The sequence below is a fragment of the Vicugna pacos genome, chromosome 28 (genome assembly GCF_048564905.1).
Source record: "Vicugna pacos chromosome 28, VicPac4, whole genome shotgun sequence".
NCBI classification, from domain to species: domain Eukaryota; kingdom Metazoa; phylum Chordata; class Mammalia; order Artiodactyla; family Camelidae; genus Vicugna; species Vicugna pacos.
The window spans coordinates 13,926,579-13,952,014 of record NC_133014.1 but is presented as its reverse complement, the minus strand read 5'-3'; the positions used below and the strand labels follow the sequence as shown (position 1 = coordinate 13,952,014).

Below are 25,436 nucleotides of genomic sequence, written 5' to 3'. Positions count from 1 at the left end.
TCTTATAAATTTCTCCTGGGAGCAATTCTGTAACAAATCATTGGCACATGGGTCCTCATCTCAAGGTCTTATTTTAAGAAAACATGGACTGTAACAAGTGGTATGAGGGATAAATCTCCCCCAGCTTTCTTTGAACTTCTAGACTTGATTTTGCTCAGATTCTGAAATACAGGATTATACATAGTGCTTTCAGAATGTGTGTGGAGGTCAACAAAAGGTAAAAGCTGCCCTTGAACCTATGAAGAGGACTGAAAGGGAGAGAATTAACCCAGGAAAGACCATGTAAGTCTATCTTGGCCTATGTAGGAGTTTAAGGTGCTCTGTTGAGTTTACTTTCCATCTGATCTGATCTTTCAGTAAAACCTTGTTAAAATTTACTCCAAGCACATAGAAAACCTCATAGTAGAATCAATGACCTTTAGACAAAGATGACCAGAAATCTACTCCTAGTTAAACAAGTTGGGTTTATTACTCATTGCAGAAGGGGTAGGGTTGGGGGGAGACAAACACCGTAAGAAACCATGGCTTATCTCAGCTACAGGATGTTAGAAAGGACCTAGTTTAGGATTTGGGATTTGGTTGGATGGTTTGGGAGAGGGTCTAAGGAAGCAGGGGTTCGCTATAGTTTGGAAGCTATCAGAAAGCAGGTGTTGTTCTATGACTGGATAGCTCAAAAAATCCCATCTACCACAAAGACAAAACTGTAATGGATACAGAAGTAACATATTTTGGCCAAGAGAGGGGGTGTTGAGTGTTTTGTGGCTGGCTCAGTGACCTTGTTTCTGCCTGTGCTTAGACAAAATTATGAAGTAGACTTGTTTTTTCTCATTTTCTCATGCTGTCTGACTAACCTTGTCTGCGACTGGTATTCTGTGAGATTGTTTATGTTTAACAGCGGAAGAATTGAGCTTTGCTGTGAGTTCCAAGCCTGATTTCAAATATCAGGGGCTGCTCTTTTTGTTATTATTAATTTGTGTTTTGGTTCTTGTTTTTGTTTTACTCAGGGACTTCTTATTACTCTTAGAATTTTGGGGGAGGGGGAAATTTCCTCCTTATCCTATTGAGTTCTCTTGGCTGGTCTAAAAATTAAATTGACACAAGCCAGATTAACAGGAGGAAGAAATAAAACAAATTTAAGTCACGCACATGGAGGTCTCATAGAAGTAGGACCTGAGAAGTGGACATAGCAGGCAACTTTTATACTTTTTAAACAAAATAATAATTATAATTACAATAAATCTGTGAGGAATTAAAAGGACAAAGAAAGTTAGGTTTTGGGTGCCCAGTTAGTGAAGAATCCAAACAGAGTTTGGGGTAGTAAATTAGTAAAGAAGTAACAAGGATTGGTTATACATGCATCTTGGACCTAAATTCTCTGTCTCTGGTGACAAGAATGTTATACTACCTCCAGATGCAGGAAGGTCACCTTTCACGTGGGAGACTTATTTCCTGCTTTCAAGGAGACAAGAAAAGTTCCCCTCGTGCACTGGCCATTTCTTAAATAACTTTAAATCAAAATAATGAATATGCTACTTTGGCGTATTATGGGAAGGCCAGCCCTGAGCCCCAAACGGAATGAAAGTGAACTTCCTAAATGGTCTGAAAGGTCTTGGTGGATAGCCTTCTGCCAACTCTTTCACTGAGATCTAGAGCCACATTCACTCCCACTCACTCACTCACTCACTCACTCTAGCCACATGGGGAATTTTCTCAGGTCCTTGCATCCACCATGTTTCCTTCCACTCCAGAGTCTTCCATGCGCTATTCCAACTAAACCTTCACATCTTAATTCTTGGAAGAAAGGAACTATCATCATATGTCAAGACTTAGCATAGTGCCTGGTAAATATGCAGTAAAAATTTGTTGAATAAATAGATGAATGAATAAACAACAAATGAATGAATTCAGATCTGTATGACCCAAGATTATGTTCTATCAAGCACATGATGTGGCTTCTTGTTGCCTGATTAAGGCTCACTAAAAGCATGTGGGAAGTTGTTCCCATATTCCTCCTCCTAGTGTTTGTTGGACCTTGGAAGGGAAGCAAATCTTGATTCAGACTCTAAACCAACTATGCCCAAGAGCAACAGAATTTCAAGGAGAGAAACACAAATGAGAAAATTAACAAACTTGAAAAAGAATGTATGTCCATCATTATACAAATTTTAAATTAAGTGGAATATTTTTTGATTGTATTTATTTTTTATATTTTTAAATCAGTCTTTTTTGGGAGTGAGTGGAGGAGGCAATTAGGTTTTTATTTATTTATTTCATAGTGTTTACTAATTCCCTTTGTGAGTTTTTATTTGCTGCACTGCTTACTTAGAAAAGTGTTATCTAATTTTCACATTTTTGTGAATTAATCAAATTTTTCACTGTTACTGGTTTCTAATTTAATTCCTTTGTGGCCAAAGAATATACTTTGTCTTTTAATTCTTTTAAATTTATTGGGGCTTATTCTATCGCCTAACGTAAGGTTTGTCGTGGAGAATGTCCCACAGGAGCAGAGTGACTATTGAGAAGAATGTATATTCAGCTGTTGGATGGAGTATTCCATAGGCGTTTTGTCATGGCTATTTGGTTTATAGTGTTGTTTACATCTTCTATTTTTTTTTATTAAACTGCTGCATTATTGTTCTATCCATTGTTAAAAGTCAGGTATTGAAGTTCCCAATTATTATTGTTGAATTATCTATTTCTCCCTATAACAGTGTCAGTTTTTTTGCTTCATGTGGCTTGAGGCTCTGTTGATGGGTGCGTACACGTTTAAAATTGTTACATCTTTCTGATAGACTGATCCTTTTATAATGATCAAATGTGCTTCTATTTCTCTTGTAATTATTTTTGTCTCAGAGTACATTTTGCCTGATTTTAGTATAGCTAGTTCAGGTCTCTTTTACCTATCGCTTGCATGTAAATGTTTCTATCTTTTCCTTTCAATTTACTCGTGTCTTTGTGTCTAAAGTATGCATCCTGTAGGCAGTACATCTACTCTGCCAACATCTGTCTTTTGATTGAGGTGCTTAACCACTTGCATTTCATGTAACTGCCGATAAGGCAGGATTTATATCTGTCCTTTTGCTATCTGTTTTCCTTCTATATTGTGCCTTTTTTCTCTGTTCCTTGATTCTTATTTTTTATTTTTGTTAAATATATATTTTTCAAGCACTTCTTTTTAATTCCATTGTTGCTTGTTTCACTATATTTATTTAAGTTATTTTGTAGTGTTTGCTCTGGAGATTACAATTAGCTCCTTAATGCGAAGCCATCTAGTTGATTAATGCTAATTTAACTTCAATACTGTGCAAAATCTTCTGTCTAAGATACTCCTATTCCGCCTTCCTCCTTTGTAAAAATGTACGTCTGTATAAATTATAAGCCCATTAGCACAGCTTTATATTTAATGTTATGCAGTTGTCTTTGAAAACAGATTGAAGAGGGAAAAAATTACACACAAAAATGCATGTGTACTGCCTTCCATGACGGCTATGCAGTTACCATTACCAGTAATATTTTCACACTTTCCTTAAATTCTTTATACACGGTTCCCTACAGTTCTTTGAATATATTTATAATGGCTTATTTAAAATCTTTGTCTACTAAAGTCTAAAGTCTGGTCCCCCTCAGGGACATTTTCTGTTAGTTGCTTTGTTTTCCCTCAGTGTATGTGGACTTACTTCCCTGTTTCTTCCCAAGCCTTGTATTTTTTTCTTCTTTGTTACAAATAGACTTGTTTGTAACAACTCTGGAATCAGATCCCTCCACCTCCCACTGAGCTAAGCGCGGAGGCATTCAAATAGCCACCTAAGCATAGAATTTCCCAGGGAGCTGGAAGTTCAGACAAAAGATTGATTCTGCACCGGGGATGATGCTTTTCATGCAGCTCCAAAAGCAGTCCAGACTTTTCATTCTCTGCAATGCTGCTGGCTTTTGCCCACGCCACCTCTGCGCCGAAGAGGGAGTGGGAGGAGAGGAGGCTAGCCCTCAGTTCAGACACTGCAGACCCCGCTGTCTTACCAAAGTTCAGTAGCTTCTCTTGTACAATTTTCCATTCATTCTGTGGCTTTGATTGATCGCCAGACTTCTGAAATGATTGATTTTAGCTGTTTTGCTTGTATTTTTGTTGTTTTAAAGGGAGAGTGGGTTCACCAAGGTCCTCCATCTGCCGTTCTAGAGGTTGATCCTCCCCTAGTTAACATCTATTTTAAAATGTAGATCTCTAAGGATATTATTAGTCATGGTGCAATGTCTGAAAACTGGAAAACACAGTTAAATCTGACACTGATATTTTCGGAAAGCCTGTGATCAGTTAGAGGAAATAAAATCAGTACAGCTAAGTAATATAGTCAACAAGTCAAAAACAAAGATACATGGATAGAATTTCCTCATTTTTATCGGCACTCAGTTCAATTCAATAAAGAAGAAATGAAAGAGGTCTTAAAAGGGATGTTGCATAGTAATCTCAAATAAGATTTATCAGACGGAGGAGCCAGCAGCCACTTTTGCATCTTAACTTACTTTCCAATTTTGCAATTCATAAAACACTCACCAAGGCGTGACACAAGTTTGGAGTTCAAGCACAGTGCACTTTACGTTGCAAGATCTATTAAAGGCAACAATTCGTAAGATCCTCAGTAAGGGAGTGTGCATTTTTTTTTTCAAGGAATACCTCAAAGAGGGAAGCAGGACTCCTTAATCCAATTTTACGTGAAGAGTCACCTCATTCTCATCTGTGGCCACACCTCTTCTGGGATTGTGGTTGAAGCTGAAGTTGGAAGAACAGAATGAATAGCATCTCTTCATGTCAGTAGTTCTTTCCCACAAGTATGAAATGACAATCTGGCTTTCCCTCCAGAGACAGCAGCAGGAATGACAGAGACTTTGATCATGAACTCATTCTGCTCTGTGTTACCTTTCTCTGCCTATTTCTTTTTCTTCACTGCTGAAGTCCAGAGTATGAACATGGCTGTTTGACAAGATTCACTTATTTTGCATCGTTAGCCTACTGACCTTCCTTCCGCTATAAAAAGTAGAATTCTAATGTCAAAAGGCAGTGCTGGAGGGATGGATTTGGAAACATCCCAGCTGGTTCCTTACCAGGTCTGTGAGCTTGGGTTTTATCCTCCCTAAGCCTCATTCTCCTCATCTATAAACTGGAGGCCACTGTTCGTCTTACCTGATTATTATTAGACTATCAGATGGGATAATGTATATTCAAAAGCACCATTAACTACAACACTCAATACAAAATATAAGATGTTTCAACTGCTGGTAGAATTGACACCATTCTATTGGACAAATCCTGAAAAAGAACACAATCTTTACATTCACATTATCCTACTGACGTATAGTCAGTTACAATGTGTCCCTTTCTGGTGTACAGCACACTGTCCCAGTCATGCAGACACATACATATATTTTATGTTTCTGTCTATCTATCTATTCATCCATAGATAGATATTCATTTTCATATTCTTTTTCATTAAAGGTTATTATTACAAGATATTGAATATAGCTCCCTGTGCCATACAGAAGGAATTTGTTTTTTACCTATTTTTATATACAGTGGTTAACATTTCCAAGTCTCAAGCTTCCCAAATGTATCCTTTCCCACCCCTTTTCTCCCCGATAACCATAAGATTGTTTACTATGTCGGTAAGTCTGTCTCTGTTTTGTAGATGAGTTCATTAGTGTCCTCTTTTTTCTTTCTTTGTTTTAAGATTCCACATATGAGTGATATCATATGGTATTTTTCTTTCTCTTCCTGGCTGACTTCACTTTGAATGATGATCTCCAGGTCCATCCATGTTGCTGGGAATGGCATTGGTTTATTCTTTTTCATCGCTGAGTAGCATTCCATTGTATAAATATACCACAGCTTCTTAATACATTAATATTTAATACACTGTTTAGCGTTTATTCCAGACAATATGGCTTTCTCTAAGCAATGATCAATCTTCACCGTATTTGGCACTTTTATCTCATTTATTTAGTATTTGTTTAAGACATTAAAAAAATTATACTGAAATGCTCAACACTGCTTTGTAGGAATTCCAGTATAAAATCAACACATGAGATTCACAAAGTCAGGCTGGCTTATGTGGGACCTGTGGAAGGAGGATGCTTGACTAGATCCCATCTCCCTGAAGTTTATTTCGGGAGAAGAGGCCATAAGAAGTTAACATTTGACACAGATGGATTTTATTCGCAATTATTTTAGGAAAAAAAGTAAAATGATTGCCTCAGTTCTCTAGTGTATAAATCAGTAATAAGTAAACAAGGAACCAGTAAAAACCACACAGTTGAAAGAAAAATATGGCGTCCTGTAAATGCCACCTTCTCCTGCGACCCCAATCTGTTTGCAAAGACTAAAGTCATCCATTCGGAGAAAAGAGGCATAAAATCTAAGACTCTTACGTCCTGCGGTTTGTTTGCAAATCCGCAGATGTGTGTTGTGCGTCTGCAGAGGTCCACACGCCCTCCAAGGTGGTGGTGGCATAATGTTAAGCAGAATCGATAAAAGGATGGGTTCTCAGGGCCGTGTCTACGTTTCCTTTTTGTTCTGTTGCTCCAGACATAAGACTGTTCCTGCGACATTTGCTTATCGCCTTGAATATTTTAAAAGGGTAGGATATTTGAAGTAAATGTGCATAAACTCACCACCTATAGTACAAATATCTTTCAGATCTTCCTCCTCCATGAAGGTTCCCTCCTTTTCCATGCTCCCCGCTCCAGCCCACCCCAGCTCTCCAGCCAGAAATTACATCTCACCTCCCCTGTCTTTTCTCAGTCTTTTTATCAGATGTCTCTCATGATCTCTACCCTGTCCTTTCTCTTCTGTTAAAATTACTTGTGTGTCTGTTCTGTCCTCCTCGGTTTCCTGGAATCTCCTGGAGGGCAGGGTCCACACCGATTCAATTTATTCAACCCCATGACATCTGATATATACATGATGCACTATATACCTGCATAATTCTTCTTCCTGTGACACTTGGAACATTGCCTGGAACATCCTAGGTGCTCAATAAATATTAAATCCAGCGAATGGCTGTATGATGTCAGGCTAAACTGAAGGACAATGCATATATAAATGTAAGATGTCATTTTTAGTACCCTTGGCAGTTTTGAAGCCTGGAATAATGACTTTTGCCTTTTAAAATATCTTTTTTTTTCTTCCAAACAAGAGACAAGAGAGAAATCTGTAAGGCTCTTTTTGGGCTCCAGATGCAAAGTAATTATGTAAAAGCATCCAAGAAACCTATAATTAAAGTAATAAGATATTTGAAAAATCAATACTTTTACCTTTGAAAAATTTAAATTTGTGAACAAGACCTGAGATCCTACGGCTCTTATTTAGGTGTTAGGGCCAGGGAGGAAAATCAGAGAGTTAAATAAGAATTGTTTAGACTCCAAAGACAGTCAAAAAAAACACTGCCAGTGGAACGCAGTGTTCTTCCTCACGGCTGCATTCAGAGAGAGCCACAGCTTGTCAGTTCAGTGTGCTCTGGGCACCTGATTTTACTTTTCTGGTTTTGAATGTTTAGGAATAACTGAAGCCTTATGAAATGAAGTCATCGTGTTCCCGCTTGACCAGTTGGAGCTCCACGAAGCTGGGAGGGTGGTGACAAAGCTCTTGGTGGACGCTTTGCTGCTCAGCTTTATTTTCTTTTATTTATCATTAAATTAGCACCTGTCTGCAAGTGTCATGAGTCCTTCACTGTGTCACTTCGTTGTTGTTGTTGGAAAGGGGAGGGAGCATTTTTTAAAATGTATCTCATTTTAATTTTATTAAACAGAAGGTTCTGGGTTAGGTTTTTATCTTTGTAATTTTTTTTTTAAATTTGGGGGTCAGGTTTTTTTTTTTAACCCCAGCTTTGTTAAGGTAAGATTGACATGGAAAAACTGCATATATTTAAGGTGTATAATGTGGTGTTTTGATACAAATATATCTTATGTGGTGATGGCCACAATCAGGCTAGTTAACAAATCCGTCACCTCCCAGGGTTACCGTTGTGTGTCTGTGTGTGTGTACTTAAGATTTACTCTCTTAGCAAATTTCAAACACACAGTACAGTATTAACAATTATACTTACCATGCTATACATTCGATTTTTAGAGCATATTCATCCTGCAACTGAATGTTTGTACCCTTTGCCCAACATCTTCCCATTTTTGCCCTTTCCCAGCTCCTAGCAATAGACATTCTACTCTGTTCTCTAGGTTTGACTTTTCTCAGATCCAGATCAAATTAAGCTGCAAGGTATACAAGGTATACGCATGTACACTTTAGTAATCCTGGGTCATTCCTTCTTGTTTCTGTCCCACTTGCTACAGAATGGGACTAAAATAGAAGATGATTCAGCTAAAACAGTTTCAGGCTTTGACTGATCATTCACTCAAATTCAAATCAAATCCCCTTACATCAGTATAAGCAGAAAGCAGTACTTTACCTCCAACCCCAAAACAAAAACATTATCCTTTTTTTCCTACAAGATCAAGGTTTTCTTAGGAGGGAAACATCCACCTCACTTCAGGCTAATGGTTTCTTAAGATCGGGAGAAGAATGAATTTTCTGACCTCCATTTTCTTTTTTCCCCCCTCTTTTTGTTCATTTTTGTCTCAAATAGCATCTGCCTTTTGGTGAGATGATGCTGAGATAAAAAAAAAAAATTACTGTTGCCATTTCATTTTTTTTCACTCAGAATCATAACCTGGACACAGCCAACTGATCTATTAATTCCAAAGCTCAATACCTCAGCTAAGAATCTATAACATTTTATGAGAACGAAAAATGGTCCTCTTAGAATTTTATACAGAGATATTTGGTAAGCCCTTTCAAGCTCAGAAGATAATCCCCAAACGGAGCTGTTCTGAACGCACATCTTAAGGCAGTTTCAGAAGGAGCATCACGTTACCTTCTGCCTCCCAGAGGACAAGCCCTCACGATGCTTAGAAAAATACTCATCTGTCTGCTGGTTTTCACCAGGTTTCCAATGTGACCTGGCTTCGCTTAGAGAAAGAGAGGATGGTGTGGCTCAGATCCAGCGACACGCCTCTCAAAGGACCCTTCCTGCTCAACTGATTTTCTTCTTGTGATTTAGAGTTTCCTCCTTAAGAACCGACACCGACAGAATGCTAAATGCTTTGAGTCCGTAGTTTTACCACCACGACACTCCCTAAGGGGAGGCAGCATCACCTACCTTTTACTGACGAGCAGACAGGCTCAAAGACAGCATTCACCTTGACAAAAATGTGCTCCCAATACCGCCATATTTTTTTCACTTTTTTTTTCTGTTGGTCATCTTGGCAGTATTCATTCATTCATTCCACAAATACATGTTGGATGTGCACGTACTCTGGTCCTGGGGAAACGGCAGGAGTTTAGCCATGAAAATGGAATGTGCATGCTTCTCTTTCTTTATACCCTTCCTAATTCTGAGGTGAAACATTTCCAATAAAGGCCACCTCTGTGCTGCTATCATCAGAAAAGATTACATATTGAATTGTGATTATTTATTAAGCTATCTGTCCCCTCCATGGATCAGTTTTAAGTACCCATCAGGGCAGGGCTAATAGGAATGTCATTTGTTACAAAACTCCTGGTTCCCGGCTTATTTCCTGTGAAGCCCTGAAGCCCACTTTGTATTTAGTACATTTTGGATGAATGATCCGCAGGCTCATTGCAATCAGGGGGCTTGTCCTCAGAGAGTATATTTTCTCTTCGCCAATCCAAGTGTCTGCAGTCTGATTACTTTTGGATTCTGCTGTGTGTGTCTCTCTGCCTTCAACAGCCAGGCCATGTAAGGAAACAGAGTTTGGTGCAGTGCCTGAGGGACGAGAAGGGCCTCACATCCAAGCTTAACATTTCCCTGAAGAATCTAATCTGACTCTCATGTGAGTCTTCAGAGGTTGCAAGTGGGGCGCACTGGGCGCGGGCAGTGTTCCCCTGGAAGGACCGCGTGATGGGAGGCAGAGCAGGGCCTGGAGAGAGAGGTGACCTGCTGTGAGAAAGCTCAGCAGACACAGACTGGCCCCTAGAAAAGGAGGGGGCGGTTCCTATGAATTCCCAGAAATGACTGCGTGGATCCTTTTACATAAAGCAGGGACCCTGCATGAGATGCCACACTGACTGGGGTCTGAGGTGCGGGCTGCTCTGTTTGGTGATGTGTGTATGAGGCGCTGCGCTGAGCTGTGCTGGGTGTGTGAGGTGCTGGGTTTAGTGCTGCACGTTAGGCGCGCGTGTTTGTTTAGTGATACAAAGTTGAGCATTGTGTTTAGTGCACAGGGTGTGTATGGTACAGCATTTACTGACATATATGCGTTGCAGACACCGCATACCACGAACACGCATCTCACGCACACCACTAATCACAGCATCACACACAATCCAGACCACTAAACACAGAGTTCTCACACACACATCACTAACTACAGTAGCCAGGCGCTGTACTAGTATAATGTTACCCAGACTGAAACACGCAGGCGTTAAGTGACAGACGTATGCTGGCAAAATATTTTAATACAACACCGCTCACAAATAAATGGAAGAATACACCTGGGTATGGAATGCCTCATATTCGTCAGGTCCTATTCGAGTACAATCTGCCTCACGTCCAGGAAAAGGAAACAAGCGCCTAGTGTTGCCAGACCCTGACCTAGTCGAGCGTTGCTCAAACACGAGGGGAGGAATGGGGTCCCCCGAGCCTCCAGGGAAGGCCAGGAACGATCCTAACACAACTTTATTCACACAAAGAGGGAAGGGGAATGCATTGAGCAACTGGTATATGTCAGGCATGTGCCAAATTCATACATAGAGATCAGGAAGCAGGATGCACTGAGCACCTCCTGTATACCAGGTGCTACTCCAGTATAACTACGCCCATGGCGCAGGCGGAAGCAAGACCACGCTGGGTGTTGAATATCCGCCGGCGTGTGTTCCAGCAGGTTACTCACGCACACGCTTGTGTTCTCTCTCAGTCTGACCTCAGGTCGTACTAGCTCAGTCCCTGAGGTGCAGCCTGGTGCCACCGTACTCACACACAGCGGGAGCGATGCGATCGCAGACTGGACCACCTGCGTAAGACAGGTGTTATCCTAGGACAACCGAGCCACGCTCGGGGAGAAGGAAAAACGCATTCAGGGCACTCCTCACACATGCCAACTTCTATTCTGTTATAACATGATTCACACATGAGTGAAAAGGCAAAGCTATGAATTGATCACATAAAACCAGCCGGGGGCTGTTCCCGCACGGAATTGCTTACTGGCTAACACTGGGGAAGAAGACGCGCTCGCCTGCCTCCGCCGGCGTGGGCCAGGACTCACTCCCGGCCAGCGCTGCACACGCGGGGTGGGACAAGCCGGTGGGACAAGCCGGTGGGACAAGCCGGCGGGCCTGGGTCCTGGTTCGCGTAAGACGCTGTTAACTACAGACGGGCTCACTCGCCGAAGAATGAACCGAGGACGTACGTAATTGGCACCCAGGAGGTGTCAGACCCGACCACGTACAACCCTGCACACGTCAGCAAAGAACACAAGGGCGTGTAAAGCTCTGTCCCGGTGCAGCCCCGGTCACACGGAGGCAGCGGGAAGCCAGCATCAGCGAGCAGCTTGCTCACGCCAGGCACAATCCTAGGGCTGCACGTCCCACACAAAGAGAAAAACACACAGGCCGGCAGCGAGCGCCCAACAGGTGTCACAAAAGGTGTACGATCGCAAAGTGCACACTAGAATAACTTTACTCACATGGTGGAGATTTAAGGATGCAGGTATAAAGCACCTCGTAGAGGGCAGACACGATTCTAACGCAGCCTTCCCCGCACGTCAGACATCATTTGTTTTTGAGCTCCTGTGCTGGTCTGCAACCTCGGGAGTGACCTGCGTGAAATCTGACACTGGCCCCACACAGGGAAGGACAGGAGAGACCAAAGAAAGAGGCAGACCACTCCAGGTTGGTAGGCGGCAGGCTTAATAAGCGAGGACACTGGCATACGACACTTGCCTTAAGCGACCACAAGACAAGCAGGTCCCCACACGCATCTGCCAGAATCTTAAAAGTTTGGATAGAGGCCTGAATGGGGTTCAGTCACATAACCTTCCAGACACTCTCGGCTACGGCTCACTGTCAAGGCTGCGCCCTTGCAATGGCTCTTGCTGTGGGAGCTGTGGGTGGAACATACATTCTGAGGGCAGGGACGGGGGAGGAGCCTCCACTCGCCCTGGACCAGCTCGCAGGTCAGTCAGAGTCACATCCTCACAGCGACTCCCCCAACATCCCACCAATACCCCGTGACCGGCACTTACAGCGACAATTTCACGTCCCCCCCACCCCCCCAAAAATGCACCCTGAGGGCTCAGCAAGCGGTTTTCACCAGCACGGAGGTGGCTCCTTTGGCGGTTATCCGGCTAACACTGGAGGCAGATGCTACAGAAACAATATAGGAACGTGCCAGAGAAAATGCAGATCAGGACAATGAGTCCCAAAAAAGTAACAGTTTTCTTCATCAAGAGGCCCAGGATCTGAATCGTTGATTTTTGTTAATTCCCCCAGGCTGGGGGTCAGATCACTCAGGACACCCCTTGTGCCCTCGTGTGATTATTTAATAGAGGTGAAACATCAGGCATGAACACCACATCCTGCTTAGCTAATGGCACAGGTGCCCCCTCGCAAGGCAGCCATAACGCCCCAGGCCATCCTGCGTTGAAAGACGGCCCTTCTCATCAGAGACCTGTCAGCGTTCGGTGAAGACAGGCGCCGCCAGCGCTCGCTTAAAGCGGGCCGGCTGGATGCTGCAGGGGCGCCTGTGTGCTCCAACACCCTCCCCGAAGGCAAACGATCGTCTCAGCGGAAAACAGAATGCACCCCTCTGGCCTTGCGGCGAGGGCGGTTGGCAGCGTTAGGAACCCGACCTGATGGTGCGCACCCTACGTGCCGGCTGGGGAGGCAGCACTGTCAAGAGTGAGGAAGTGGACCGAGTGCAGGACATGCCAGGCCAGGACTCCCACCTTCTCTGCTCTGTCAGTGATGTGTGCTCCATTCTGTTACCATCGGCCAGGTCATGTGCCCGCCGCACCCTGAGGCCAAGCAAACTGAAATGCTGGAGGCTGGAGCAGGGAAAGGTTGATAGCAGGGCTGAGCAAGAAGGACAGGGTGGCTCATGTCCAAGAAAACTCCAAACTCCCTGAAGGGGTTCAGCAAAGCATATTTTAAGGCCAGGTAATGGAGGGGAGGGGGTCGCAGGGTACGCGATCAGCTCATGCACAACCTCTGATTGGCTGATGTGGAGGGAACAGGGCGGTCAACACCATCAACCCCCAGGCGCCAGAAGGTCTGGGGGCCACGCGCTCTCCATCAAGTAGTTAATTTCTTCCCTTTGGTGGTGGTTTTTAGCATCAGAAAAACTCAGCAAATATGCATGAGATACTATTATCTGGGTGCTTCAGAGAGGAGCTGCAGCAGAGGACGTGGGGAGGGGTCTGACCCTGGAAGGCCCCACAGGGTCCTGCTCGGTCACAATTCCACTCCGTGTACAGTGCGCGTCAGTAGGTCCAGCTCGCAGCAGGATAACAGTGTCCCCGTGGAGACTGGGACCAAATCCTATCTGCCTGCAATTCTTCTGTGCAACAGTGAAAACCATTAACCCAGCCGTCTCCACAGAGAAATCGTATTTCTTTCTGATTTGTCTTTATTTCATAGGCTGCAATTGCATGTAATCCTTTAAGTCTGATAGCCTTGCAGGTTTACATCAATAGCCGCTGATTTTTAAGCGGTCTTTGTGTTCTAAATCCTGATACTCGGTTGCGATTTAACCACGTTGCTGAATTAATTTAGATCCCGGATGTTTGCAATGAACCCCTCTCTCAACGTTTCTTTCCCTTTGCTCTTCCTGCTCTGGTTTCAGCTATCTGACTAAACTGTATTTCTGTGTCTGGTGAACATTCGTGAGAGATGTTTAACGTGATATAACACAACGTGATGGTGGTTTTTCTGGTGACTTCCTCGGTAGCCCTCGTATTGAGTAACATGACTGTCTTTTCCTTCCGTTCCTTCCTTATCTCCTCTCGGACGTGTCTATCTCCTGGGAAGCAGGTCTGCTTTCTGTAGCAGAAACCAGATGCTCTCAACTATTTTCTTTTGGCCCATTTGCCTTTGCTTTATTTCCTGTTCGTTCTCATTGCCATCTGAATCCATCTTCTTTATCTTCACCATCTAATCCTGAAAGGCCGATTGACTGGAGTAGCCACTTCTTTTTATTGAACCTGGGGACCTAATAACAGCCCTTATTTCAACAGATCATGAGGCTGCCCTCAGGCTTTAATTCAGGCACAAACCAGGCAAATTCCTTCGAATGAATCTGCTCCAGCTTAAGCAGGTTGAGACCTAGTTGTGACCGGTTTTGCTCAGTCCGAAGCCGTGTGGTCCAAAAAGAAATTGCAACTGGTCAAAAAGTAACAAGTTTATCCTCCAGTTTCTGAAACACTGGAACCACAGAAAACTTCTTTATATGGCTCACTTGATTCAAGCAGTTTTGGTAGGTTTAAATAGTCGTGGACGAGCCTGAATTAATTTAAACTAAGGAGGGCAACTTTGGAAAAGTCAGTAATGGTTTAAATCATGAGGACCTCCATAAACATAGCAAGCCACTTTTATAAAGTTCAGTGGCACTGGTGCAAGGTTCTCCCAGCCGTGACCAACCCAGAAGATTGGAACTGATTTAAACGTCTCAGAAAAGCTTAACTTCACTTTAGAACCATTATTAACTGAATATATAAGTTAGCTGAGTTCATTTTGGTTCCAATAAATTAAGCAAAATTGATTTGAGGCTGGCAGAATAGGTCTGGACTTATTTAGTGAATCACCACCAAGCTTTCCTCGTAAAGTCCTCCTCAGATTTTGCTTCTCTGTGCCTGTTAGACTCCCCCCCACAAATCCAGTTTCTGGGTTGATCTGGAGGTCTTGATCTCAGAAATCTGCATTACAGCAAACATTTCTTGGTTTCATCCAAAATGAATTCATTCGTCCTGACCTCAAAGTTGCCGTCTCTAAAGTCGATCTCATTTTTCTTCTGAGTGAATCTCCCTGCCCTTTACAGGGAAAATGCTGAGGCAGGCAGCTGGTGATGACTGGAGAACTGCTGGGAAGAAAAGGGCTGGAATAATCACTTTACATACATTATCTTACCCCAGCCCTTCAAGAGTTCTACGAAGCGTCGGCAACACTGCCTTGGTTTCCAAGAAAATAATCATTCTTAAAAGGCACACGCTGGAGTTATTTTAGTTTCTTTGGAAGTCTCTTTACTCAGATATACATCCCACAAAGGACTTCCAGCCTCCCACCATCCTGGGAGTGCAGGTCTGTAGAGTGTGGCCGCAGAAATCAGCTTGCAATGCACGACTGTGCAACCCCAGTCCCTCCTTCACGGTCATCTTCCCGTCAGGGACACTTCCGCTCACATAAGTGGTACTTCTATTCGTATAGTTGCACTAACCAGGCTACATGACAGAGGGGAAATATCTAATCTTCGCTTTTTTTAGTAATTAAATTGGCATTCCAAAGTAATACTGCTCTTGCTAAGGATCACTTGGGCTGATTCCCCTGCCCCTATAGAGACGTATGATTTTTCCCTTCTCCACCATAGAAAGTACCACAGTGAAAGTGTTGGCTGGCCCTGCCTGGTCTCTGGATGTTGCAAAAGTCCCTCTCTGCTTAGATTTTACTTCTTCTTTGTGATTTTTTTTCTTACAAGCTCTATCCCCCTCATTGTTACCCTACCCTGCAGACTCTTCGAGGAGCAAACAATGCAATCTGCTCTCACGGCTAAGTTCCTTTGCTTTGGAGTCAGGCAGACTGGATTTACATCCCAGCTGTGTTACTTACCTGTGTGACCCGGGCAGCTTGTTTAACTTGTTCCGATGTTCGGTTTATTCATCTGTAAATGAGGATAATTGCAGGACCTTCTCCTTATGGCGGCTGCAAGGATGAAATAAAGGTCTGTATGTAAAGAGCTTGACCTTGTACAGATTAAGGGCTCGGTAAATGTTCGCTGGTACTACAACTGCACAGAGGGCTTTCTAACTATTACTGTTGTGATTATATGTACAAACACACTTCTCAAATTCCAACAGCGATTATTCTAATCCTCTTTTATTGAGAAGGAAGCAGATTCGAACAAGTCCAGTAACTTATCAAAGGTCACGCCACACTGCGGGACATCCCTGACATCGCTTCCTGCCTCTGAGTGGTCAAAAGCCGGCATCCTTCCCATTTTTGATACTACATTCTCACTCCCTGACATTCCCTACGTCCTTCCTTCTCTTCTTGTTTTCTTTCTTTCCTCTTTCACTCCTTACAGAAGACAGTCGAAGGGGTCAGCTCGCTCTTACTTCCCTCCTCCCAGTTTTTCCTAATTCCTCGCTGTCTCCCTGCCTCTCTACCTCATTTTTTTTCCCTAAAGCCTTTCCTGCATTTATAACTGATGGTGATGAGCCCCCTACCCCAGCTATGAGAGAGGAAAGCTAAATTCAGAGTTAGGATTCCCAACTGGTGTGTTTCTCCAGCTGCAGAATCTCACTTTAATGCTCCCAGCCCCCCGGCACTTTCCGAGTGACTCTAGGCTGCACTGGATGCTCAGCAGCTTTTGCATTTACGGGGCTGCCGAGAAATGTCACTGGAAATCCCTCTTCCTTTCCTTCATCTGAGGTGATCAACTCTCTATAGTCAGCATCTGCTATGAATCACTGCCCTCTGCCCTCACTCAGAGGGGAACGTGGAATTTGTCTGATGAAGACAATGGAGAGGAAAATAAGAGATGTTGCACAGATACAAGTAGGGGCTTCTAAAGTTGGGGACCATGGGTTTTTCAACTAGCAGTCATCCCTTTGCTCAGCCAGGCAGCATACATGGACCACTGGCTGGATGTCGGGTACACTGCTGGGAAGGGAAATCTGAGAAGACCTGATTAATATGTATTCTATTTACTATCCTGGAATATGGGAGCAAGTGCCATAGTGGCTCTTGTTAGGAGAGACCCAAGAAAAATGGACGAAATAAGAGAGATACTTGGAGAAGACAGTAGAAATAATGTAAGTAACGAGAAAGGACATGGAAATAAACTAGGACACTCTCCAAAGCAGAGTAATCAGCCAGCTGTAGGTGACCTTGCTGCTCTGAAATGCCACTTGCTAGAGAGGGGCAGTCGCACAGCCTCCCAAAACTGATAGTTTAGCAAGGTATGTAACTACTGTAGGTACAGGTAAACGCTGCTGGATTTGGGAGGTGCCAAGATGAGAGCTGGGGCTGAAGTACCAGTGAGGGTCTGCAATGGATTTATTCAGAGTTGCGCGATGAAAAAACTGTGTTACTGGCACACATGACCAACAGGCCGTCTTGCTGACAAGCCGCAGAACAGAGAATAGCCCAAGGGCCCGCTTTGTACTTTTGATCTGATACGAAGGGAAAATAGTTATGCTCCGATCTGCAGGGTGTGCTTTCAGCTGCCATGTTGAAAACATTTTCCAAAGCTAGAAGATGAACAAGCATCTTGTATCAGATAGAAGGTGTTCCTGGGAAGCTGAACAGCTGAAATAGTACGCTGAAGAAAAAAAAATGCCTTCATCCCCAAAAAGGAAACCCAGGGGCAGAAGAGCAGGTAGAACTAAAAAATATGAACTCCCAATAAACCAAAACCATTGGATTATGCCCCAGGTTGTGAATGCAGCAGGTGGTGGTGAGACTTATTTCAGGAACTTAGTTACAGGAAGTGGTAGAGAAGAAAGAAACCCATGAATGTTTAGCTGAGGGTCAAAAAAAAAAAAATGCCTTAGAGGGACCTGAATCCCCAAATGACCCAGGACCAAGCCAGCGTTTTCCAAACTAGTGTTCCACGGAACAGTATTTCACAGGACTTAATGTAAGAGCTGCAATTTTATGAAGGGTCTGGATTCCAGTGAATCTGAGAATTGTGAGTTAAAACTAAACAAGTACATTTTTCCCTCTAAGAAAGGCATCTGAGAGCCTTTAATGTGCTGATACATAATGTGTTTCTCTAAGAAGGAGAAAAAAAATTTCCCAAACACAATAGTTAAAGGGCACCTATTAGCATCCTCCAGAACTTGCACTTTGTGGACTAATGTTTGGGAGATGTTGATTTAGATGATTGCTGATATTTGATCAATAGAACTGGCAAACGTATGAGGGCAAGAACAAGAACGTCTGGCCCACGGGGATTCATACAGACAAGCGGATCGCAGCGTAACCTTGTGGAGTGGTCTACTCGCCGTGTGGCTTCAGGAGATGCAGAGGAAACAAGTTAGGGAGACACTGAGCTCCTGCAAACAGTGCTCACGTTCCAGCCAGGTTTCTAACCAAATGGGATTTAGAGTGGAGTTCTCAATCTCTTGAGGAAACCATGAGCTAGACAAAGAATCCAAGAAAGAGGACAAGAAGCACGCAATGAGCCATCACATCAGATGCAACTCCCAGTCTGGGTCCTGCCCAGCCTCCATCTCTGGCCCACCAAATAGCCGATCTACAAATAGAAGATTAATGACATCTTCTCCATGAAATTGTAGAACACAAGTAAATGGCATACGTCCTGTCCTATTTTTAATTCAGAAAATGGGGGAAATGTTTCTACACATATTGTATGCATCAGTAGATCGAGTCTGGAAAACTGGGTAAGAATACACAAGGAGAAATTAGGAAAGTGCTGGCAACTGAAGTTGTTGGTGTGGCCTGGGCTGATGAGGTGCCATGATTTTTAAATGCCCACATGATGAGTTAGAAATCTCATGCAATCCTCTCTGTTTGATCACATATTTATTCAAAAGCCATTTGGAGCCATCACAATCCTCACTGTACTGCATCCAGCATTTTAAAATTTAAAAAGAATAATTAATGTGCTTCTAATTCTAAGCTGATAAGGCCTGTCATCTGGAAATAATAAACTATGAAGAGTCTTCTTTCAAGAAAGTAAAGCAAAAGGCCACAAAGGAGGAATGTCTAGGATTCTGATGATAAAGAAACTGATGACAGGTTGCCACCTGCAACCTCGTCCCAGGGTTAGCGCCACCCATCTCAGGATAATCAACGTGTGAGTTAAACAAAGGTCTTCACGTTTACAGACACCTCACAAGAGTATAAACCCAGCTGACTTTCCAGCATCACTCACATCATCATTGACTGGGCATAATGACCAAAGTCCCTGGTGTAAAATCACGCCAGTGCTTCTCAAGCATTTTTTCATCACACAATGAGTTCTGAGCACTGGAGATGTAAGATGGTGCCCTTGTCTTTGAGGAGTTTAGAGTTAATAGATTAAAAAGAACATTGTTTGTGGAAGTGGGATGGAAGTAGGAACAAGTACCAACAGTCTTGTTGCTTGAAACCTACACAGTTCTGAGTTGATGTACAAAGTTCTGAGCTGATTCACAGCTGCCTTGTGAACCTTGCTGTAACAGGCAAACAGCATGGACAATTGCCTACTTTAGTACCCATGTAATTAGGAAACTTTCTAAAATTCCTTACAGTGATTGGCAAGTAATATTTACCTAGCATGAGTTAATTGTTAATTATACTTCAAACAATTATAAATCATTTACTATGTGTCAGACACAGTGCTCACTGCTCTCTCTGCCTTCTATCATTTGAATGTTGAAGTTTGATTTGAAAAACAACATTATAGCTCAAGTTCTATTATTATTTTCAGTTTATATATGGGGTTGAGGGGAGAAAAACAGAGAGGTTAAGTGACTTGCCTAAAGGCACACAGCTAAGAATGGGTTGTCAGGATTTGAACCTAAGCATTATGAATCTAAACGCCACCATTGAAGAGAGTCATCCAGTGTGTAACAGTGAACCTCCATTATCTAACTAGTAACTTCAAAGTGACTTAATCTGGGTGGATAGCATTGCTACTAGACAGAATAAAACAAAACTCCCTTTTCTTACCAAAGCCTCCAATTTTCCAAGTTTTAAGAAAATGGTGGGCTTCATTCCCAGGTAGGCATAGACCACATTAATTACACCTATCAGCAGGCTAAAGATGGCACTAATTATCAAAGATGCTAATAACCGTGATCACACACAACCTTGGTCAGCCAAACTTTTATAAAGTAGCCAACTAAAGAAGTTGGGAGCACTCGCCCAAAACTTGAGTTTCTGGGCTGTTCTCCGCCTCCTATTTCAGCCCCTCGATCCTGTGAGCCATCCTAAAGCTTGAACAAGTCCAGCGGGGAGTCCCCTCCCTGCCCTCATTTCTACTCCCTCTCTTATGGCAGGATTTTTAATCATAGCCTCTGAGCATCTTAGCTCTTCCCCAGCAAAGCCACCGGCAGAAGGAATGCTTTCCAACCAAACACACTTAAAAATTAAAACGATGTCCTTTGATGTGCCTCCACCCCCTCCTCCCATAGTTCAGTAAAGAATTGAAAGCTTCACACTTTGGGGACTTCGGATGTGACAGAATCTGCAACACGAGCTGAAAGCACCAATGATGTATTTCTTATGATGTTTCAAAAACCGATTTGGTTCTAAGCCTCCCCCTTCAGCGGATGCTGCCTCCTGGTAGATGAGGGTGGTGGCATTTCCCGCTTCATAAAATCATAATGAGGATACATATTAAACCCAGTTGTCTCAAGGCGACGAATTATCTGGAAAATAAAATGGTCTCAGTTGAAGAATTGGGGGAGTGTAAGGGGCCGGCTTAGATTCTCCATGAGCAGATGCATTGCATGACTCCAGCAGAATAATAAAAACAGGCCCTGGCTTTGCTCCACTTGGTGGGCTACTGAAGTTTTCAGATGCACCGTCTGGGAAAGTGCTCATTATTAACATTCTCACCGCTCTCGTATTAACAGCACACATATGCACTGAGTTTCAGAATAATAGAGGATTCCATATCGCAGAACATGACGGCAGATCTTTCATACCGCGGTTCATGTGAAGTCAGTGATTCCGTCTTTACATAGCTTGGAGATAAGAGAAATGAAGGATGCTGAGTGAAACCCGTTGGACCCTTGTGATAATGTTGTTTGCTTGGGCCTTTGAAAGATGGTAAACATCACCAGCTGAGAACTAAGTCATGTCAGAAGATTGAGTAGATTTATAAGGGTGCGTATTTGGCCAGAAACCAAAAAAAAAATCACATATTTGAAAATTTCTACCATTTTGGAATCTCATTTATTCCCTAGCAGACTCTCCACTGGGTCCTCAACAAGATCTGACATGCTGGTCCTTCTGATTGTTCTGGCTCTTGCTCCCACTTCTTCAGCTTTGAGGCTGCATCAGGGTCTACGAGCTATTCCTTGATAGCAGGAGGTCCTCAGTAATTATTTTGTTCAAGTGTTGTTGAATCTTGACCACCGCCCTCACACAGTCTACCTCTTGCCAAATGCTTGCCCGCTCTGGGATTTCAAGGTGGTTACTTTAATCCTCTTCTTCCTGTGATTTGCTCTATCTCTTCAATTTCCCATTTCTGTTTCTCTGCTTCCAGTGCTGAGCCGTGGAATGAGGGTGGTGAACATTTCATCAAAACGAAACAGCCGCAGGCCTGCCTCCTGGACCACAGCTTCAACTCGGCCCGGCACCAGCCCCACGGCATGGCCCATAGCAAGGGCAGACGTGCTTACAGACACGGACTTGATCTTTGAAGCTTTAGGTCCACGGCCCCTGACCAGCTGGCCAACTGTGACCCTCAGGGAGCCCCTGACACTTCCCTGTGTTCATCTCATGGATACAGCCATGCATTCTCCCTCTTGAGAACTTCCAGTATGTTTTCTGAACAAGTTGAAAGAGTGCCATGAGTGCTTAGCAAATTTTCCAGTTAGGCAAGAATGTAGACGGAAGAGAATGTTCTGTACTTGAAGTAAACAGTAATTGTTCTTGAGTTATCTTAACCCGACAACAACAACAACACTTGTTTTCCCAAGACGGAGGCTGTATAAGTGAAGTAAACAGACAAGAACACTGGGAGAACACACTCAGATCACCAAGGTGGATTAGATCAGGACAGCCGACTTGGAAGAAACAAAGCCAAAGGAACAAGCCAAACAAGCTGTGATGATTCAGCGAGATGCTGTCATTATCCGTTTTCTCAAAGGCTGATAGAGTGAATACTTCCTGCACATAACAAGAGCCACTTTTTAACTCTGTGGAAACCAAACTGCCTTAAGTTGATAAACCTATCAATGATCACTTGATTCCTTTCTTTCTTCACATTAGGACGTGGATACATGTGTATGGGATAAGAGTGTAAGGAGGAAAGGCAATAGACAAGTTGACTTTTTCCCCTCTGTGGAATAAGTGAGCCAATGAATTGTGCAGTTTTTTTTTTTAACGTCCTCAAAATGCAGTGCAAACAAATCTGTCTTCTCCCCATAGTTTCTTACCACTGCTCACTTTATCTTGGGTTACTTCAATCCTTTTATCCACTATCATTATCTGATGCGGTTGTATTAGTGAATAATTCACATCACAAACCGGGGAAACGATGTTTCTGTAAATGATGACAAGTCTGGGGTGAGGAAAACCAGTGAGTTTCCTCTTAACTTAACCTTAACATCCAACATCGGTGAATTCTCAGAAATAGTGTTTCAGTAAGAACTGGTCTCACATTAGAGGACCGACAAAGACACTGGAGCTGAAAGTAAGGATGTATTCGGCGGGGAGGGCATAGCTCAATGGTGGAGCGCATGCCTAGCATGCATGAGGTCCTGGGCTCAATCCCCAGGACCTCCATCAAATAAATAAATAAATAAATAAACTGAATTGACCCCCAGAAGAAAAACGTAAAACTTAAAAATCAAAACACGGCAAGGTTTCCCCAAGATCCCCCAAATCTTTGCTAACTCTCCGGGTTTCCCGCACCACTAAGTGTCCATAGTAGCTGTCGGTCTGAAGCACTGATTGTGCTGACCGCAATTCTGTTTCAAGGGGTGTGTGTGTGTATGCGCTCACAATGTCCCCAGAATTTTTATCACCCTGAGAGGAGTCACAGCTTATGTTAAAACATGTTTTGTAAATAAAGTGCTGAAACTCACATTCTAACCAGCTATGAAATTCTTTTTCCATTTATCCCATTTCTCATCCCCTCCAACCCCCCTTCTGCTTACATCTGTGTGTAAATGGGGGAGGGGAGGGCCTGCAGCCTGACTAATCCGGTTTCAGTGGGAGCATTCATTCTTTTGTTTGTGATCTCTTGGAGTAAAGCTGCTCTAAGATACAGTGTTGATAGTCTGCATGGGTTCTCTAGTCATCAAAGTATGTGCTTTCACATTTTTTTTTCTGATCCCTTCTTAGGCTGTCCTGAGCACACTGCAGTTACTCAATAAACAGCTGTTAAAAGCAAGCTTTCACTGGGTTGACCGACGGACACTTAAGAGGACAAACAGCTCTCAGTATCTGCTGAGGTAGACATGTTCCCTGCTTTTCCAAGATTCAGAATTATGCCAGGAGATGTAGATTTGCAGGGCTCAAATGCCGTTTTTGGAACACTTGTGTCTTGAAAGACAGACTTCAGGAGACTGGCCCCTTGTCTCCCCCTCACCCCTACCCTCTTCTGGGCCCGCGTGTGATTTGAAACAAAACTTTGTTTAGACTTTCAGGCAGCTGAGGAGTAGCACGGTGCTCACCTTCGTGCTTTCAGAGAGCCTGTTCTTGACTGGAAGCTGTTTCCAAAGGCAGTTTGGTGGCCTGGCCCTGCCTCCCTATTCAGTGCGAGACAGCGCCCTCCCTGGTGGGGCAGTAAAGGACAAGTGGAGACAAGGTCCTTTGGAAGGTGGTCCCCAACACAGTTCCTCCCTCCCTTACGAAGGAGGTCCCTTCTCTCAACATCCAATCTGACTGGTGCCTACGATGGAATAAGGAGGGACAACAAAGACTAGAAATCGAGACTGAATTTTTAAATTAAAAAATGTAAAGCTTTGGTTTTTTCATTTACTAGTGTATTATGTATGAGACCTTAGCAAGTCTTTTAACTTCTCTAAACATCCATTTTTCTGATTTGTTGAAAAGGAATAACCATGTGTGCTGGGCCTACTGTTGGTATTACATTAAATGATATATTTTAAAACGTATTGAAAACTTGAGTCTTCAATGCAACCAAAGGGTATTATCTGGTGGTGTAGAGGGAGTGAGAAGGAGAATATTGGGAAAATGGGCAATTTTTAGTTTAACCTGATAGAGTAATTGTGCTATAATAACTCTATCGGGTTAACCTAAAAGGTTAACTATTTCCATAAAAATCAAAGTGATATTACACATGACCATCACACTGTAATTATACAGCAGAGATTTAACCATGTTTCTAGTTCACATTAATATTTAATTAGATTTGAATGCTTCTTCTATAGAGGGACATTTGAACAAGCGAGGCCATGTTGTAAAAGAAGAAACCACGTGGACTTAAAGTACAGAGTGTATAATTAATTTGAAATTATTAAGCAATAAAACATGCACCTAACAGGCCATTAAGCTAATAGTAAATGTTATACTGTTTTAATTGCACTTGATACAAGTGAAAAGCAAAAGGCATTTTTAAAATTTTGCCTTGGAGGATCTTGGGTGGAAAGTCTAGTACATTTAGTCCTGCTAATATTACTTATATAAGCAATAGGTATGACAGGAAGACAGATCCAGAGGCCTTTGGACCCCAACTGTCAACACTAAGTCCAAGGACAGTCACTTTCAATTGTGACCCATGGAAACCCCAGGATTGTTACTATTACATTAGTGCTCCTCTCAAACAAGTTCCTAAAACCTATCACAGTATCATTTAGGAGCACTCAGCTTACCTCTGGCTTCTGTATCTAACCAACTAGTCCAAGTAATGCTGGAAGAGTAAGGTATTTCCAGCAATCTTTTTGAAAACTAAAAGATGGAACCTTTCTATTCCAGAACAACGGGCTCAATCCATTAAACAGGGTTGTCATTAGAGTCAATCCCTCCAGTGTTGAAACCAAATGCCCCTAAAAGTGATTATGATTAACCTCTCCATCCAAGACTTTTTTCCCTTCCTTGTCCCATGCTTGTTCCCCTCGAGATTGAGGAAAATCAATGAAAAAGGGGGATTGTAAGTGAGCAGGACCTGGACAGACACCCCTGCTTCATGTCCTCAACCTGCCTCTTATTTGTAGAAAACCTTTAGTCTCCCAGGCCTCCCCTGAGTTACCAAAGGCTGACTCAAGAATTAATGATTGAAAGAATGTGAACGTGTAGTAACAAAAAATAAAAGTTGGGCCAGGAGAACTGGTAATAATTTAAATAGATCAGCCATATAGAAGTCACGGAATATTTAGTTCCTCCCAGGATATATGCCTGATACACATTCCTGTGTTATTGTACAGATACTAAAACCCCCAGCAGATGGGAGAAGCTAACTGCATCTTGACCAAGAGCACACAGCCCCCAGGCCAGCTGGAGCCTGAAGACTGATGATGCT

At 43.0% G+C, this 25,436-nt stretch overlaps 1 long non-coding RNA gene across 2 annotated transcripts in view; it reads right to left on the bottom strand.

The window, feature by feature from the left end:
* Positions 1–25,436, bottom strand: part of LOC140690034 (uncharacterized) — a 61,435-nt gene that overhangs the window by 25,942 nt on the left and 10,057 nt on the right. The window contains exons 1-2 of one of the 2 annotated variants that reach the window (XR_012065227.1): positions 15,878–15,951; positions 9,201–9,362 (exon numbers count right to left, since the gene is read on the bottom strand). This is a non-coding gene — a long non-coding RNA (uncharacterized lncRNA). Of the gene's footprint in view, positions 1–9,200; positions 9,363–15,877; positions 15,952–25,436 lie in introns of those variants that run through there. The other variant, XR_012065226.1, reaches the window with a different exon arrangement.